The sequence below is a fragment of the Aethalodelphis obliquidens genome, unplaced genomic scaffold (genome assembly GCF_003676395.1).
Source record: "Aethalodelphis obliquidens isolate GAN/ISIS:26980383/991018 unplaced genomic scaffold, ASM367639v1 scaffold79, whole genome shotgun sequence".
NCBI lineage: Eukaryota > Metazoa > Chordata > Mammalia > Artiodactyla > Delphinidae > Aethalodelphis > Aethalodelphis obliquidens.
Window position 1 is genome coordinate 7,521,625 of NW_020838023.1, and position 14,770 is coordinate 7,536,394.

The following is a 14,770-nucleotide window of genomic DNA, read 5'->3' on the forward strand; positions in this document are numbered from 1 at the left end:
AATAAAAAAAAAAAAAAAAAAAAAGGGGGACGGATAGAACCTTAGGATAAATGTTGGAAGCAAAGCTATACAGACAAAGTCTTACACAGAAGCGTACACATACACCCTGACAAAAAGAGGTAAAGGGGGAAAAATCATAAATCTTGCTGTCAGAGACCACCTCCTCAATTTGGGATGATTTGTTGTCTAAAGGAGGAAAGGAAGGAGGGAAGGAAGGAAGGAAGAAAGAAAGAAGCAAAGAAGGAAAGAAGGCAAGAAGGAATGAAAGGAGGGAGGGAGGGAGGGAGGAAGGAAGGAAGGAGGGAAAGAAGGAAAAACAGAAAGAAAGAAGATACAGTAAAAATAAAATAAAGTATAATAAAGTTCTTGAATTAAAAAATTCTTAATTAGAAAAAAAAAAAAAAAAGGGACGGATAGAACCTTAGGACAAATGTTGGAAGCAAAGCTTTACAGACGGTCTTACACAGAAGCGTACACGTACACCCTCACAAAAAGAGGTAAAGGGGGAAAAATCATAAATCTTGCTGTCAGAGACCACCTCCTCAATTTGGGATGATTCGTTGTCTAAAGGAGGGAAGGAAGGAAGGAAAGAAAGAAAGAAAGAAAGAAAGAAAGGACGAAGGTAAAGTATAATAACGTTCTTAAAATTAAAATTGATTATTAAGAAAAAAATTTTAAGAAAAAACCATGGACGGATAGAACCCTAGGACAAATGGTGGAAGCAAGACTATACAGACAAGATCTCACACAGAAGCATACACATACACATTCACAAAAAGAGGAATAGGGAAAAAAATCATAGATCTTGCTCCCAAAGTCCACCTCCTTAATTTGGGATGATTGGCTGTCTATTTATGTATTCCACAGATGCAGGGTACATCAAGTTGATTGTGGAGCTTTAATCCGCTGTTTCTGAGGCTGCTGGGAGAGATTTCCCTTTCTCTTCTTTGTTCTTACAGCTCACAGGGGCTCAGCTTTGGAGTGGGCCCTGCCTCTGCGTGTAGGTCGCTGGAGGGCGTCTGTTTTTTGCTCAGACAGGACGGGGTTAAAGGAGCCGCTGATTCGGGGGTTCTGGCGTACTGAGGCCGGCGGGGAGGGAGGGGCACGGAATGCGGGGCGGGCCTGCGGCGGCAAAGTCCAGCGTGACCCTGCACCAGCCCGAGGCCCGCCGTGCGCTCTCCCGGGGAGGTCGTCCCTGGATCCCGGGAACCCGGCAGTGGCGGGCTGCACAGGCTCCGCGGAAGAGGGGCGTGGAGAGCGACCTGCGCTCGCACACAGGCCCCTTGGTGGCGGCAGCAGCAGCCCCAACGTCTCCCGCCCGCCTCTGGGGTCCGCGCTTCCAGCCGCGGCTTGCGCCCGTCTCTGGAGTCCGCGCCCTCAGCCGCGGCTCGCGCCCGTCTCTGGGGTCCGCGCTTTCAGCCGCGGCTCGCGCCCGTCTCTGGGGTTCGCGCTTTTAGCTGCGGCTCGCGCCCGTCTCTGGAGTTCCTTTAAGCAGCGTTCTTAAACCCCTCTCCTCACGCACCAGGAAACAAAGAGGGAAGAAAAAGTCTCTTGCCTCTTCGGCAGGTGCAGGCTTTTCCCTGGACTCCCTCCCGGCTAGCTGTGGTGCACTAACCCCTTCAGGCTATGTTCAAGCCGCCAACCCCAGTCCTCTCCCTGCGCTCCATCGGAAACCGAAACCCGAGCCTCAGAGCCTCAGCTCGCAGCCCCGCCCGCCCCGGCGGGTGAGCAGACAAGCCTCTCGGGCTGGTGAGTGCCAGTCGGCACCGATCCTCTGTGCGGGAATCTCCCCGCTTTGCCCTCCGCACCCGTTGCTGTGCACTCCTACGTGGCTTCGAAGCTCCCCCCTCCGCCTCCCGCAGTCTCCGCCCGCGAAGGGGCTTCCTAGTGTGTGGAAACTTTTCCTCCTTCACAGCTCCCTCCCACTGGTGCAGGTGCCGTCCCTATTCTTTTGTCTCTGTTTATTCTTTTTTCCTATTGCCCTACCCAGGTACGTGGGGAGTTTCTTGCCTTTTGGGAGGTCTGAGGTCTTCTGCCAGCCTTCAGTAGGTGTTCTGTAGGAGTTGTTCCACGTGTAGATGTATTTCTGGTGTATCACTGTGCCATATTTGTTTCTTCTTATGTCTAATCCTCCATTGAACTGTGTGCCAGCCAAGAACCAGGGTTTTTTTGTTTTGTTTTGTTCTGTTTATCTTTATATCTCCAGGGCCTCAAATCCTCAGTCTTCCCTTACCTCCAGAAAAGCTTGGCCCAATCCTTTCGGCTTCCGTAACCTCGCTCAATTTCGCGAGACTAAGGCTGAGCTCCGCGAGACTAAGGCTGAGCTCCGCGGCACTGCCGCTGGGGGCCTGGATTCCTTTTATTTCTTTTTCTTCTCTGATTGCTGTGGCTAAAACTTCCAAGACTATGTTGAATAATAGTGGCGAGAGTGGGCAACCTTGTCTTGTTCCTGATCTTAGTGGAAATGGTTTCAGTTTTTCACCATTGAGAACAATGTTGTCATGTGGCCTTTATTATGTTGATGTAACTTCCCTCTCTGCCCACTTTCTGGAGGGTTTTTATCATAAATGGTTGTTGAATTTTGTTGAAAGCTTTTACTGCGTCTATTGAGATGATCATATGGTTTCTCTCCTTTAATTTGTTAATATAGTTTATCACATTGATTGATTTGTGTATATTGAAGAAACCTTTCATTCCTGGGGTAAACCCCACTTGATCATGGTGTATGGTCCTTTTAATGTGCTGTTGGATTCTGTTTGCTAGTATTTTGTTGAGAATTTTTGCAGCTATGTTCATCAGTGATATTGGCCTGTAGTTTTCTTTTTTTGTGACAACTTTGTCTGGTTTTGGTATCAAGGTGATGGTGGCCTCATAGAATGAGTTAGGGAGTGTTCCTCCCTCTGCTATATTTTGGAAGAGATTGGGAAGGATAGGTTTTAGGTCTTCTCTAAATGTTTGATAGAATTCGCCTGTGAAACCATCTGGTCCTGGGCTTTTGTTTGTTGGAAGATTTTTAATCACAGTCTCAATTTCAGTGCTTGTGACTGGTCTGTTTATATTTGCTATTTCTTCCTGGTTCAGTCTTGAAAGGTTGTGCTTTTCTAAGAATTTGTCCATTTCTTCCAGGTTGTCCATTTTATTGGCATAGATTTGCTTGTAGAAATCTCTCATGATCCTTTGTATTTCTGTAGTGTCAGTTGTTACTTCTCCTTTTTCATTTCTAATTCTGTTGATTTGAGTCTTTTCCTTTTTTTCTTGATGAATCTGGCTAATGGTTTATCAATTTTGTTTATCTTCTCAAAGAACCTGATTTTAGTTGTATTGATCTTTGCTATTGTTTCCTTCATTTCTTTTTCATTTATTTTTGATCTGATCTTTATGATTTCTCTTCCTTCTGCTAACTTTGGGGGTTTTTTGTTCTTCTTTCTCTAATTGCTTTAGGTGTATGGTTAGGTTGTTTATTTGAGATGTTTCTTGTTACTTGAGGTAGGATTGTATTGCTATAAACTTCCCCCTTAGAACTGCTTTTGCCGCATCCCATAGGTTTTGGGTCGTCGTGTTTTTATTGTCATTTTGTTTCTAGGTATTTTTTGATTTCTTCAGTGATCTCTTGGTTATTTAGTAGTGTGTTGTTTAGCCTCCATGTGTTTGTATTTCGTACAGATTTTTTCCTGTAATTAATATCTAGTCTCATAGCATTGTGCTTGGAAAAGACACTTGATATGATTTCAATTTTCTTAAATTTACCACGGCTTGATTTGCAACTCAAGATATGATCTATCCTGGAGAATGTTCCATGAGCACTTGAGAAGAAAGTGTATTCTGTTGTTTTTGGATGGAATGTCCTATAAATATCAGTTAAGTTCATCTTGTTTAATATGTCATTTAAAGCTTATGTTTCCTTATTTATATTCATTTTGGATAATCGGTCCATTGGTGAAAGTGGGGTGTTAAAGTCCCCTAGTATTATTGTGTTGCTGTCAATTTCCCCTTTTATGGCTGTTAGCATTTGCCTTATGTATTGAGGTGCTCCTGTGTTGGGTGCATAAATATTTACAATTGTTATATCTTCTTCGATTGATCCCTTGATCATTATGTAGTGTCCTTCTTTGTCTCTTGTAATAGTCTTATTTTAAAGTCTATTTTGTCTGATATGAGAATTGCTACTCCAGCATTCTTTTGATTGCCATTTGCATGGAATATCTTTTTCCATCCCCTCACTTTCAGTCTGTATGTGTCCCTAGGTCAGAAGTGGGTCTCTTGTAGACAGCATACATATATGTCTTGTTTTTGTAACCATTCAGCCAGTCTGTGTCTTTTGTTTGGAACATTTAATCCATTTACATTTAAGGTAGTTATTGACATGTATGTTCCTACTACCATTTTCTTAATTGTTTTGGGTTTGCTATTATAGGTGTTTTCCTTCTCTTGTGTTTCCTGCCTATAGAAGTTCCTTTAGCATGTGTTGTATAGCTGGTTTGGTGGTGCTGAATTCTCTTAGCTTTTCCTTGTCTGTAGAGGTTTTCATTTCTCTGTTGAATCTGAATGAGATCCTTGCTGGGTAGAGTCATAGTAGTTGTAGGTTTTTCCCTTTCATCACTTTAAATATCTCCTACCACTCCCTTCTGGCTTGCAGAGTTTCTGCTGAGAAATTAGCTGTTAACCTTATGTGGGGATTCCCTTTTATGTTATTTGTTGTTTTTCCCTTGTTGCTTTTAATATTCTTTCTTTGTATTTAAGTTTTCATAGTTTGGTTAATATGTGTCTTGGTGTGTTTCTCCTTGGATTTATCCTGTATGGGAATCTCTGAGCTTCCTGAAGTTGACTGACTCTTTCCTTACTCATATTAGGGAAGTCTTCAAATATTTATTTTCTCAGTCCCTTTTTTTTTCTCTTCTTCTTCTGTGTCCCCTATAATTCGAATGTTGGTGCATTTAATGTTGTCCCAGAGGTTTTCATTCATTTTTCTTTACTCTGCTCTGTAGTAGTTATTTCCACTATTTTATCTTCAAGGTCACTTATCCATTCTTCTGCTTCAGTTATTCTGCTATTGATTCCTTCTAGAGAATTTTTAATTTCATTTATTATGTCGTTCATCATTATTTATTTGCTCTTTAGTTCTTCTAGGACCTTGTTAAGTGTTTCTTGTATGTTCTCCATTCTATTTCCAAGATTTTGGCTCATCTTTACTATCATTACTCAGAATTCTTTTTCAGGTAGACTGCCTATTTCCTCTTCATTTGTTTGATCTGGTGGGTTTTCATCTTGCTGCTTAATCTGCTTTGTTTTTCTCTGTGTTCTCATTTTGCTTAACTTTCTGTGTTTGGGGTCTCTTTTTCACAGGCTGTAGGGTCATAGTTCCCGTTGTTTTTGGTGTCTGTCCCCAGTGGCTATGGTTGGTTCAGTGGGTTGTGTAGGCTTCCTGGTGGAGGGGACTGGTGCCTGTGTTCTGGTGGATGAGGCTGGATCTTGTGTTTCTGGTGGGCAGGACTGTGTTCAGTGGTGTGTTTTGGGGTGTCTGTGAACTTATTAAGATTTTAGGCAACCTCTCTGCCAATGGGTGTTGTTGTATTCCTGTCTTGTTAGTTGTTTGGCATGGGTTGTCCAGCACTGTAGCTTGCTGGTCATTGAGTGGAGCTGGGTCTTAGCACTGAGGTTGAGATCTGTGGGAGAGTTTTCGCCATTTGATATTACAACGGGCCGGGAAGTCTCTGGTGGTCCAGTGTCCTGAACTCAGCTCTCCCACCTTCGAGCCTCAGGCCTGACCCCTGGCAGAGCGTCAAGACCCTGTCATCCACACGGCTCAGAATAAACAGGAGGAAAAAAAAGAAAAGAAAGAAAAATAACTAAAGTTATTAAAATAAAATAAAGTTAATTAAAATAAAGTTATTAAAATAAAATATATGTTATTAAAAATAAAATAATTAAAAATTAATTTAAATAAAGGAAAGAAGAGAGCAACCAAAGCAATAAACAAATCCACCAATGATAAATGCTAAAAACTGTACTACAAAAAACAACAAAAAGAAAAATAACAAATGGACAGACAGAATCCTAGGTCACATGGTAAAAGCAAAGGTGTACAGACAAAATCACACAAAGAAGCATACACATACACACTCACAAAAGTGAAAAAGGAAAATATATGTATATATATTAAAAAAAAAGAGCAAGAGAGCCACCAAATCAATAAACAAATCTACCGATGATAGTAAACTCTAAATACTAAACTAAGACCAACATAAAACCAGGAGCAAATTAGGTGCAGAAATCAAACCCCAAGTCTACAGTTGCTCCCAAAGCCCACCTCCTCAATTTGGGATGACCCATTGTCTATTCAGGTATTCCACAGATGCAGGGTACGTCAAGTTGATTGTGGAGATTTAATCCGCTGCTCCTGAGTCTGCTGGGAGAAGTTTCCCTTTCTCTTCTTTGTTCACACAGCTCCTGGGGTTCAGCTTTGGATTTTGCCCCGCCTCTGTGTGTAGGTTGCTGAGAGCGTCTGTTCCCCGCTCAGACAGGACGGGGTTAAAGGAGCAGCTGATTAGGGTGCTCTGGCTCCCTCAGGCTGTGGCACATGTCCTCATTTTCTAAAGAGCTTGTAATATATCTTTCTGTTAAGTCAGATATTTTACAGCTATGAGCACTGTTTATAGATGTTGGCAGAGGCTGTTTCCAGTAGCAATGCTTGGGCTCATCTGATTGATACCTTCCTTCTTGTCTAAGAATTTTTTATTAAACATCTTGTTTCTATACTTGCAGGGCTGACGGTATCAAATAAAGCAGGTATTTCAGCCTGAGAAACTTCAAAATATCAGGTTCTGTTTGTTATTGATGAATTGGAGTAACAGGGATGATTGAGTTATTGCATGTTTTCAGAAAATCACCATGAACAACTAAAGTAAACATAAAGCCAAATCACATAATATTATATACAGAGCTGAGAATACATGTGAATGTAATATACCAGCTCCTGAATAAGCTTTGTGTCTAAATAGAGGCAAAATAGCCTCTCTTGGGTCAGCATGAACTTATGAAAGTTAGGAAATAATAACCAGGTGATTGTACAAATAAAATTTTAGGACAGACTTTCTCTACAAGTATTTTAAAAGGACTATATTTTCAAAGGAAATAAAACCTGTTTTCGGTATCTGGCGTTGTGGTAGGTAGAGTATGGAGAGGCAAGATAGGAAGAAATGGTGGGGGGCAGAGAGGATAAAAATTGAGTCAAAGGTCTCAGAGTTGAGAATGTTGTTGGGGGAAAGAAAAGTAATTGTACTGGAATGAAGTGAGAAATCAATATGGACAGGTGAAGTGGAGTTGAATTATGGAGAGCTTTGAAGAACCCAATGAGTAGTTCAGGCTCAATTTGGTAGGTGGGGGAGGGAAGAAATAATCTTAAAATTTGGAGTCGGAAGGTAACTTTGAGATCCATGTAGTTCGACCAGTTGAGAGGTTGAGGCTCTTCAGCCACATCCTCAAATGTTGACGAGCATCTGCTTTCATCGACAGAGCTCTCACTATTTCTCAAGGCAGCGGTCTCTGGAAATCTTGACTGTTCGAAAGTTCTTTCTTGGGTTGAGTTGAAATCTGTCTCCTTGTGGGCATACAGAGCACTCCTAATCCCCCTTCTGTATGACAGCCCTTTAAATATTTGAAGACAGCTGTCATGTCTTCTCCCAGTCTCTTAGTTTATGAGCAGAGGAGAAATGTAATGAATGTCATGTTTACAGGATTGTCAGTTACTTTTAAGATGCAGAGCTCTGAGTGACAGAAGAAATGTTCCTTTGACTATGATTCAGGGGTTGGGCTTCATGTGCCTCCAAGTTGTCATGGTGTTATTCACCCCAAGATATAAGACAAGTATGTCTTTGATTTCATGCTTTCTTTAGTGACAAGGCTTAGCAATCTTTCCTTTTTTCCTCCCTCCCTTCCTTCCTTTCTTCATTCCCTCCCTCCTTCTTCCTTCCTTCCCTTTCTTTCTCTCCCTCCCTCCCTCTCCTTCTTTCCCCATCCTTTCTTCCCTTCCTTTCTCGCTTCCTTCCTTTCAAATACTTTCCTTCTCTTCTGTCATAGGAGTTGAATAGCACAATAACTAAATGGTTCAGGCTTTGGAGTCAGTCCTGGATTTGAATTCCAGCTTTTCTACCTGCTCAGTGTGTCATGATGGGCAAGTTATTAATCCTATAAGGTAGGTATCTTTTTCACTCCATTGAAAAAGAAAGGTTCTAGTTACTTAACCTTTCTTTTTCAATAGAGTGAAAAGGACACCTGTCTTACAGGATTAATATCAGGCTTAAATGGAAAAGACATATGCAAAGCATCTGATGAAGCAGTCACTAAATGGGAGATCTTTTTATTATTAAAAAAAAAGGAAGCAATGAAAAGTATCTGCTGCAGTCAATAAATAAATAACTATATGTGTTAGGGTTCTCCAGAGAAGCAGAACCAATAGGATATATATAAATATAGAAAAAGATTTATTATAAGGAATTGGCTTACATGATTATGGGGGCTAAGAAGTCCCAAGACCTGCAGTCAGCAAGCTGGAGACCCAGGAGGGCCGATGGGGTAAGTTCCCATCTGAGAACTGGCCAGCTCGAGACACAAGAAGAGCCAGTGTGTCAGTTTTGAGTCCGATGTTCCAATCAAGGCAGTCAGGCAGGAGCAGTTCCCTTTTTGTTCTATTCGGGTCTTCAATCAATTGAATGAGGACGAACTACATTAGAGAAGGCAATCTGCTTTCCTCAGTCTGTGGATTCATATGTTCATCTCATCCAGAAACACCCTCCCAAACAAAGAATAATATTTGATCAAATGTCCATGAACCCCATGGACCAATCAAGTTGACATATAAAATTAAGCATCACACTATATAGTATATTTCTAGGAAGTAAGAAGCTCCACAAAGAAAAATAAAACAGAATAAGGGAAGAGGGTGATGGGGAGTGCTGGGTAGGATAGTCGTCTGTCAGGGATGCTTTAAAATGTACGTCTCCAGCAAGACTGGGCTAAATGGACACTAAGCGCCCTCTGATTAATGTCGACTCTGAACACGACTGAAATGAACCCCCTGCTCCCCTTCCTTTTTAAAAAATAAATAAATAATTGATTTATTTTTGGCTGAGTTGGGTCTTTGTTGCTGCGCGCGGGCTTTCTCTAGTTTCAAAGAGTGGGGGCTACTCTTAGTTTGAGGTGTGGTGGCTCCATGTTGTGGAGCATGGGCTCTAGGCGTGTGGGCTTCAGTAGTTGTGGCACACGGGCTCAGTAGTTGTGGCTCGCGGGCTCTAGCGTTCAGGCTCAGTAGTTGTGGCTCACGGGCTTAGTTGCTCCACAGCATGTGGGATCTTCCCAGACTGGGGCTCAAACCCGTGTCCCCTGCATTGGCAGGCGGATTCTTAACCACTGTGCCACGAGGGACGCCCTCCCCTTCTGATAGATGGACAGCTTGTAACATTAATATGACAGATATCTAGTGGCCACCCATGTTGCATTATGGGTGAGGATGCCTTCTATGGTGCTAGTAGCATGGTATGATGGAAGAGGCAACCAAACCTTTACAAGACCTGGTGCCCAGTCCTGGCTCTGCCTGAACTGTTCACTTGTCTCTGTGAACCTCAATTTCATTTTCTGAAAATTGAGGACAATTGTGGCTCCCCACAAGAATGTTGTAAGAATCAGAATATGTCAATGTATTGAAAAATCCTTTTAGAACCACTGAGCTCTTTGCAAATGTAAAATGATGTTAACTCTTAAAAAACGAAAACTCTCCTGGGATGTGGCTGAAGCCAATCTTGGAAGCAAGCTCAAGTTTGGAAACTTGAACTCAACCTTACCAGAGACTTAAGTGAGAAATTGTTCTGTGACCACAGTTTTCCTTCAGATGTCGTGGTTAATGAGTGGCCTAGCTGGATGTTTTGCTAGTGGCACTGAGAAAAATAATTCAGAACCACTAAATGTATCAGACCAGTTGTGGTGAAAATGATCACGAGATTTTCTGAGTGCATATTAAGATAATGTGAGTAAAAATATTATGTGCTCCCCTTGCATTTAGCTTTGCCTCTGGCATTGGGAAAATATCAAGGAAGACAGGCAAACCTGATACAATCTCCCTGATCCCTAAATAACCGTAATCCACTTTTCCAGTGTGGTAGGGTGGCAGGGCAAGAGGAGAGACCACATTTAATTGAGCCAGCATGGTTCATTTTTCTAGTGCCCTGCTATAGGTATGAATTATGTGAAAAGAGGAATTCTTTTTTAACAAGTCAATGTACTTTATATTTATTGATGTACTATGTGCCGAGATCTCAGCCAAAGGGAATAAAAACATAAGACACAAATCCCTCACTTCTCAAAGAGTCCTGTCTAGTCAGGGAGATAGAAATGGAAACAAATTATAATAGCCCAGTGTTCTGAGTACAATAAACCATGTACAAATGCAGAGACAGTAAAGAGGAACAGGTAATGAGTCCCATCTGAGGACTGTTGGAAGAGCTTCTTGGAGTTGGTGGAGTGTAACCTGGGCTTTGAAGGATGAATAGGAGTTTACCTGGCAGAAAAAGACTGCTTCTGTCAATTTTCCCTTTTCTATTTTAATTAACTAAGTTGGTGAATACCCTTCTCCATAAATACATTGTAAATATTTCTATATTAACTATAATTACATCTTTAATTTGAATGCCATTAGAACAAAAGGAATACTATGATATAAAAAGAAGACTTTAAATGGTCATTTCATACAATTCAAACTAAAGTAGCACCTCCAAAGGCCCCCCACACCACTACTCTTTATATTACTGTGTTTATTTCTATAAAGCTCTTTTAAAAGTCTGAAATTATGTTTTGTTAGTCTGTTTCCTCTCACTAAGAATTTAAGCTTCTGGAAGGTAGGAACTTAATTGTATTCTTGGTTGCCCAGAAGAGTGCTTGGGATATAGTAAATATTAAATAAACACATTTTTAATAAGTAAATTTCATACAGGAAATTAGTTAATATGAAATTAATATACATAGGTTTAGTGTAGACTGATTTATCCTGATTCAGATTCCTTGAATTAACTTGTATTTTCAACATAAAATTTCCTCATGATGTCAGTAACAGTAAAATTGGTGTAAAACTATAGTAAAAGGGACACTTGTCATGTGGGCTACTTAAGTGCTAAGTGCATACATTTGGGAGGGAAAAAAGTTATCTAGACAGTGATGCTTGCAAATGGCACATACTACCTGTGGACACAGCTGGGGCAAGTGCTGGGGGGACACCGCCTCATATTAGAGACTTTTCCCCCTGCTTTCTAAATTAATGTAATGTAGGGACCTGATTGAAGTCAGTATATCCTGTGGTTAAGAGCATAGATTTTGGAGATGTATTACCTGTGTTCAGATCAAAGCTTTGCCTCTTCACTGGGTGGCACTCTGGGCAAATCACACAGCCCATGTGTATCATTTTTTTTGGCTGCAAATGGGACTGATAATGATACCTGTCTTATAGAGCTGTCATGAGGACTAAGTCAGTAGATAAGTGTAGAGGGCACAATGTTTAATCTAACGATGTACATAACTTTCAGATATCCTTATCTTTTACCTACAGTTGGTGTACTACATAATGGGAATTGTTCCTTCTGATTCAATCTGTGACATTCAGAGTGTTGTTTTCATTTGTGATGTAGCCCATGTATTGGGTGCTTTCCTTCAATTGTGGTCAGCTGCCTAGCTTGTTTTTTTTTCCTTTTTTTTAGTACTACCTGTATTTTCAGAATTGCATTTTACATAAAGTTCACGTTAAGCCAAGAGCTGAATTAAAATACAGTTCAGGAATTCATTTCCTCTGCTCCTTTGGTTTAACTTTAAATACGATATTGACGGCAAAAAGAATTTATTTCATTTAAAAAAATTAATTGGACTAATTTCAGTTTTTGGCTACTATGAATCAAATTGTATGAACATTTGTGTACAGTTTTTTGTCTGAATGTAAGTTTTCACTTCTCTGGAATAAGTGTCCAAGAGTGTAATAGCTGGATTGTATGGTAATTTTTTGTATACTTTTTAAGGAAACTGCCAGACTGTTTTCAGAGTGGTTGTACCATTTTATATTCCCATGAGCAAAGTGTGAGTGATACCGTTTCTATACATACATACCAGCATTTGTTATCACTGTGTTCTATTTTAGCCATTTTGATAGGTGTGTACAGTGAAATCTCATTATGCTTTTAATTTGCATTTTCCTGAGGGTTAATGATGTTGAATATCTTTTCATGTGCTTATTTGCCATCTGTATACCTTCTATGGTGAAATATTTGTTCAGGTTTTACCCATTTTCTAATTGGATTGTTTGGTTTTATTTACTTGTGAGTTTTGAGAGTTCTTTATGTAACCTAGATACTAATCCTTTGCTGAGTGTGTGGTTTGCAAATACTTTCTCCCAGTCTATAGCTTGTCTTTTCATCTTCTTCATATGAGCTTTCACATAGCAAAAGTATTTTATTTTGATGAAATACAGTTTATCAAACTTTCTTTTTATGTGTTTGTACTTTTGGTGTCGACTCCAAGAACTCTTCTTCTAGACCTACACTCCAAAGATTTTCTTCTACTTTTTTCCTAAAAGCTTTATAATTTTACTTTTTACATTTAAGTTGATGATCCACTTTGAATTAATTTTGGTATAAAATATAGGGTTTAGGTAAAGTTTCTTTCTTTCTTTCTTTCTTTCTTTCTTTCTTTCTTTCTTCCTTCCTTCCTTCCTTCCTTCCTTCCTTCCTTCCTTCCTTCCTTCCTCCCTCCCTCCCTCCCTCCCTCCCTCCCTCCCTCCCTTCTCTCCCTCCCTTCCCTCCCTCCCTCCCTCCCCTCCCTCCCTTCCCTCCCTCCCTCCCTCCCTCCCTCCCTTTCTTTCTTTCTTTCTTTCTTTCTTTCATGGATATCCAGTTGCTCTCACACCATCTGTTGAAGTATTTTTGAACATTTGTCTAAAATCATATTTAGATATAAAATCATATAGTTGAGTATATTTGTATGGGTCTATTTTGCCTTTTCTATCCTTTTTCATTGATGGGTGTATCTAACCCTCTGAAATACCCATTACTTATGTACAGTAAGTAGCGTGAATACCCAGTAAAATGATTCCTTCAATGTTGTTTTTCTTTGTCATGACTTTTTAAAAAACTATTATGGGGTCTATGCCTTCCCATATAAATTTTAGAATAAGCTTGTCTATGTCTTAGGAAAACCTTTCTGGGATTTTGATAGGAATTGCATTAAACCTATAGATCAATTTGGGGATAATTGACATTTCTACTATGTTTAGTATTCCTGTCCATGAATATGGTAGCCTTCTCCACTGATTTGTGTCTTCTTTGACTTCTATCAGTAATGTAATTTGCAGCACACAGATCTTGCACATGTTTTAAGTATATACCTAAATATTTCATTATCTTCAGAGTAATCATAAATGCTATTAAATTTATTTTTTTCCAGTTGAATGAGTACAATTGTACCTCATTATGGTCTTGATTTTTTTATTATTGTGATCACCAATGTAGTTAAACATTCTCTTCATTCATTTATTAACCATATTATTTATTTCCTATTCTCTGAAGTATCTATTCATGGTTTTTTATGTATTTATATATTCTTGATGCTGATCCTTTTTCAGTTTTTTATATTGTACATGTCTTCTTCCAATCATAACTTATCTTTTTATTTTATTTAAGGTGTCTTTTGATGAACAACTTTAAAAAAATTAATATCACTAAATTTATCAGTATTCTAATTTCTATTCAATTAATTTTCTGTCTTACTTTGGAGATATCTAGAATTTTTATCTCCAAGTCAAAATGACTTGAATGAGCTAAGTTAACAGACTATTTTTATTTGGAAACAATTTTAAAATGGAAAATACCAGTTTTCATAGCCCTCTTCTAAGTAAGCAAAGAGAAACTGCTCCCTTTCTAAGACCCTGTCTGCAGTGTATCCAAACAATTAAAAAAATTTAAATTAAAAAGTGAAATAATATCCCCAATAGTTTTGGAAGAAAAAGAAAACTACTTTTCATTTCAGGTAAATTTCCCCATAAAAATTGAGAGAAATAGATTCTTAAAGCTTCTTAAGACTTTAATTTTCCCTGATTATTTCCAAAGCACAAACTAATTTCTACCCCATGACTTCTTGCATTGTTCTGTTTTAGAACTTTTTAGTGTGGTACAGAGGGCTGACTCCTAAGTTAGTGGTGGCTTTGTATTTGGTCATTAAAGAAGGGAGATTTGGTGCCCAAAATGTAATATATAAACTTTGGATTGAGCTGTATTGTTTAGCTTACATAATGAGTATCTGAGTATTTCCTTGGCAAATACACTTTTTCCCCATCTGGTAAAAGGATCTAGGTATTCCATGAATGTGAAAAAAACCAAGATCCAAGATCGTTTTAACTAAATGTGGCCAGCAGGTACAGAGATATATATTAAACTGAGATATATATTAAACATAGTAGTTCAACTATTTCCCCCACAGGAAAAAATATATTCAATTTATTTATGAACACTTCTTTATTTTGCTTTTCACTACATAAATTATATTTTAAATTCTGTTTTATTGTCATTTTAATGTTAGAAAGCAAAGTAAGGATTTGCTGGGCATTTCAAGAAGTTGACATGGACACATATACACACACAATATTCCTGATCTCCAGTCCTAATATGAAAATTCAGCAAAGTTAAGCCATCCTTTGGGAAGCACAAACTGCAGTAAAAAGCACTGCTGGTAAAGATGCTGACAATAC

At 39.3% G+C, this 14,770-nt stretch overlaps 1 protein-coding gene across 4 annotated transcripts in view; it reads left to right on the forward strand.

The window, feature by feature from the left end:
* Positions 1-14,770, forward strand: part of COL14A1 (collagen type XIV alpha 1 chain) — a 257,518-nt gene that overhangs the window by 62,285 nt on the left and 180,463 nt on the right. The gene's annotated exons all lie outside the window — the stretch shown is intronic.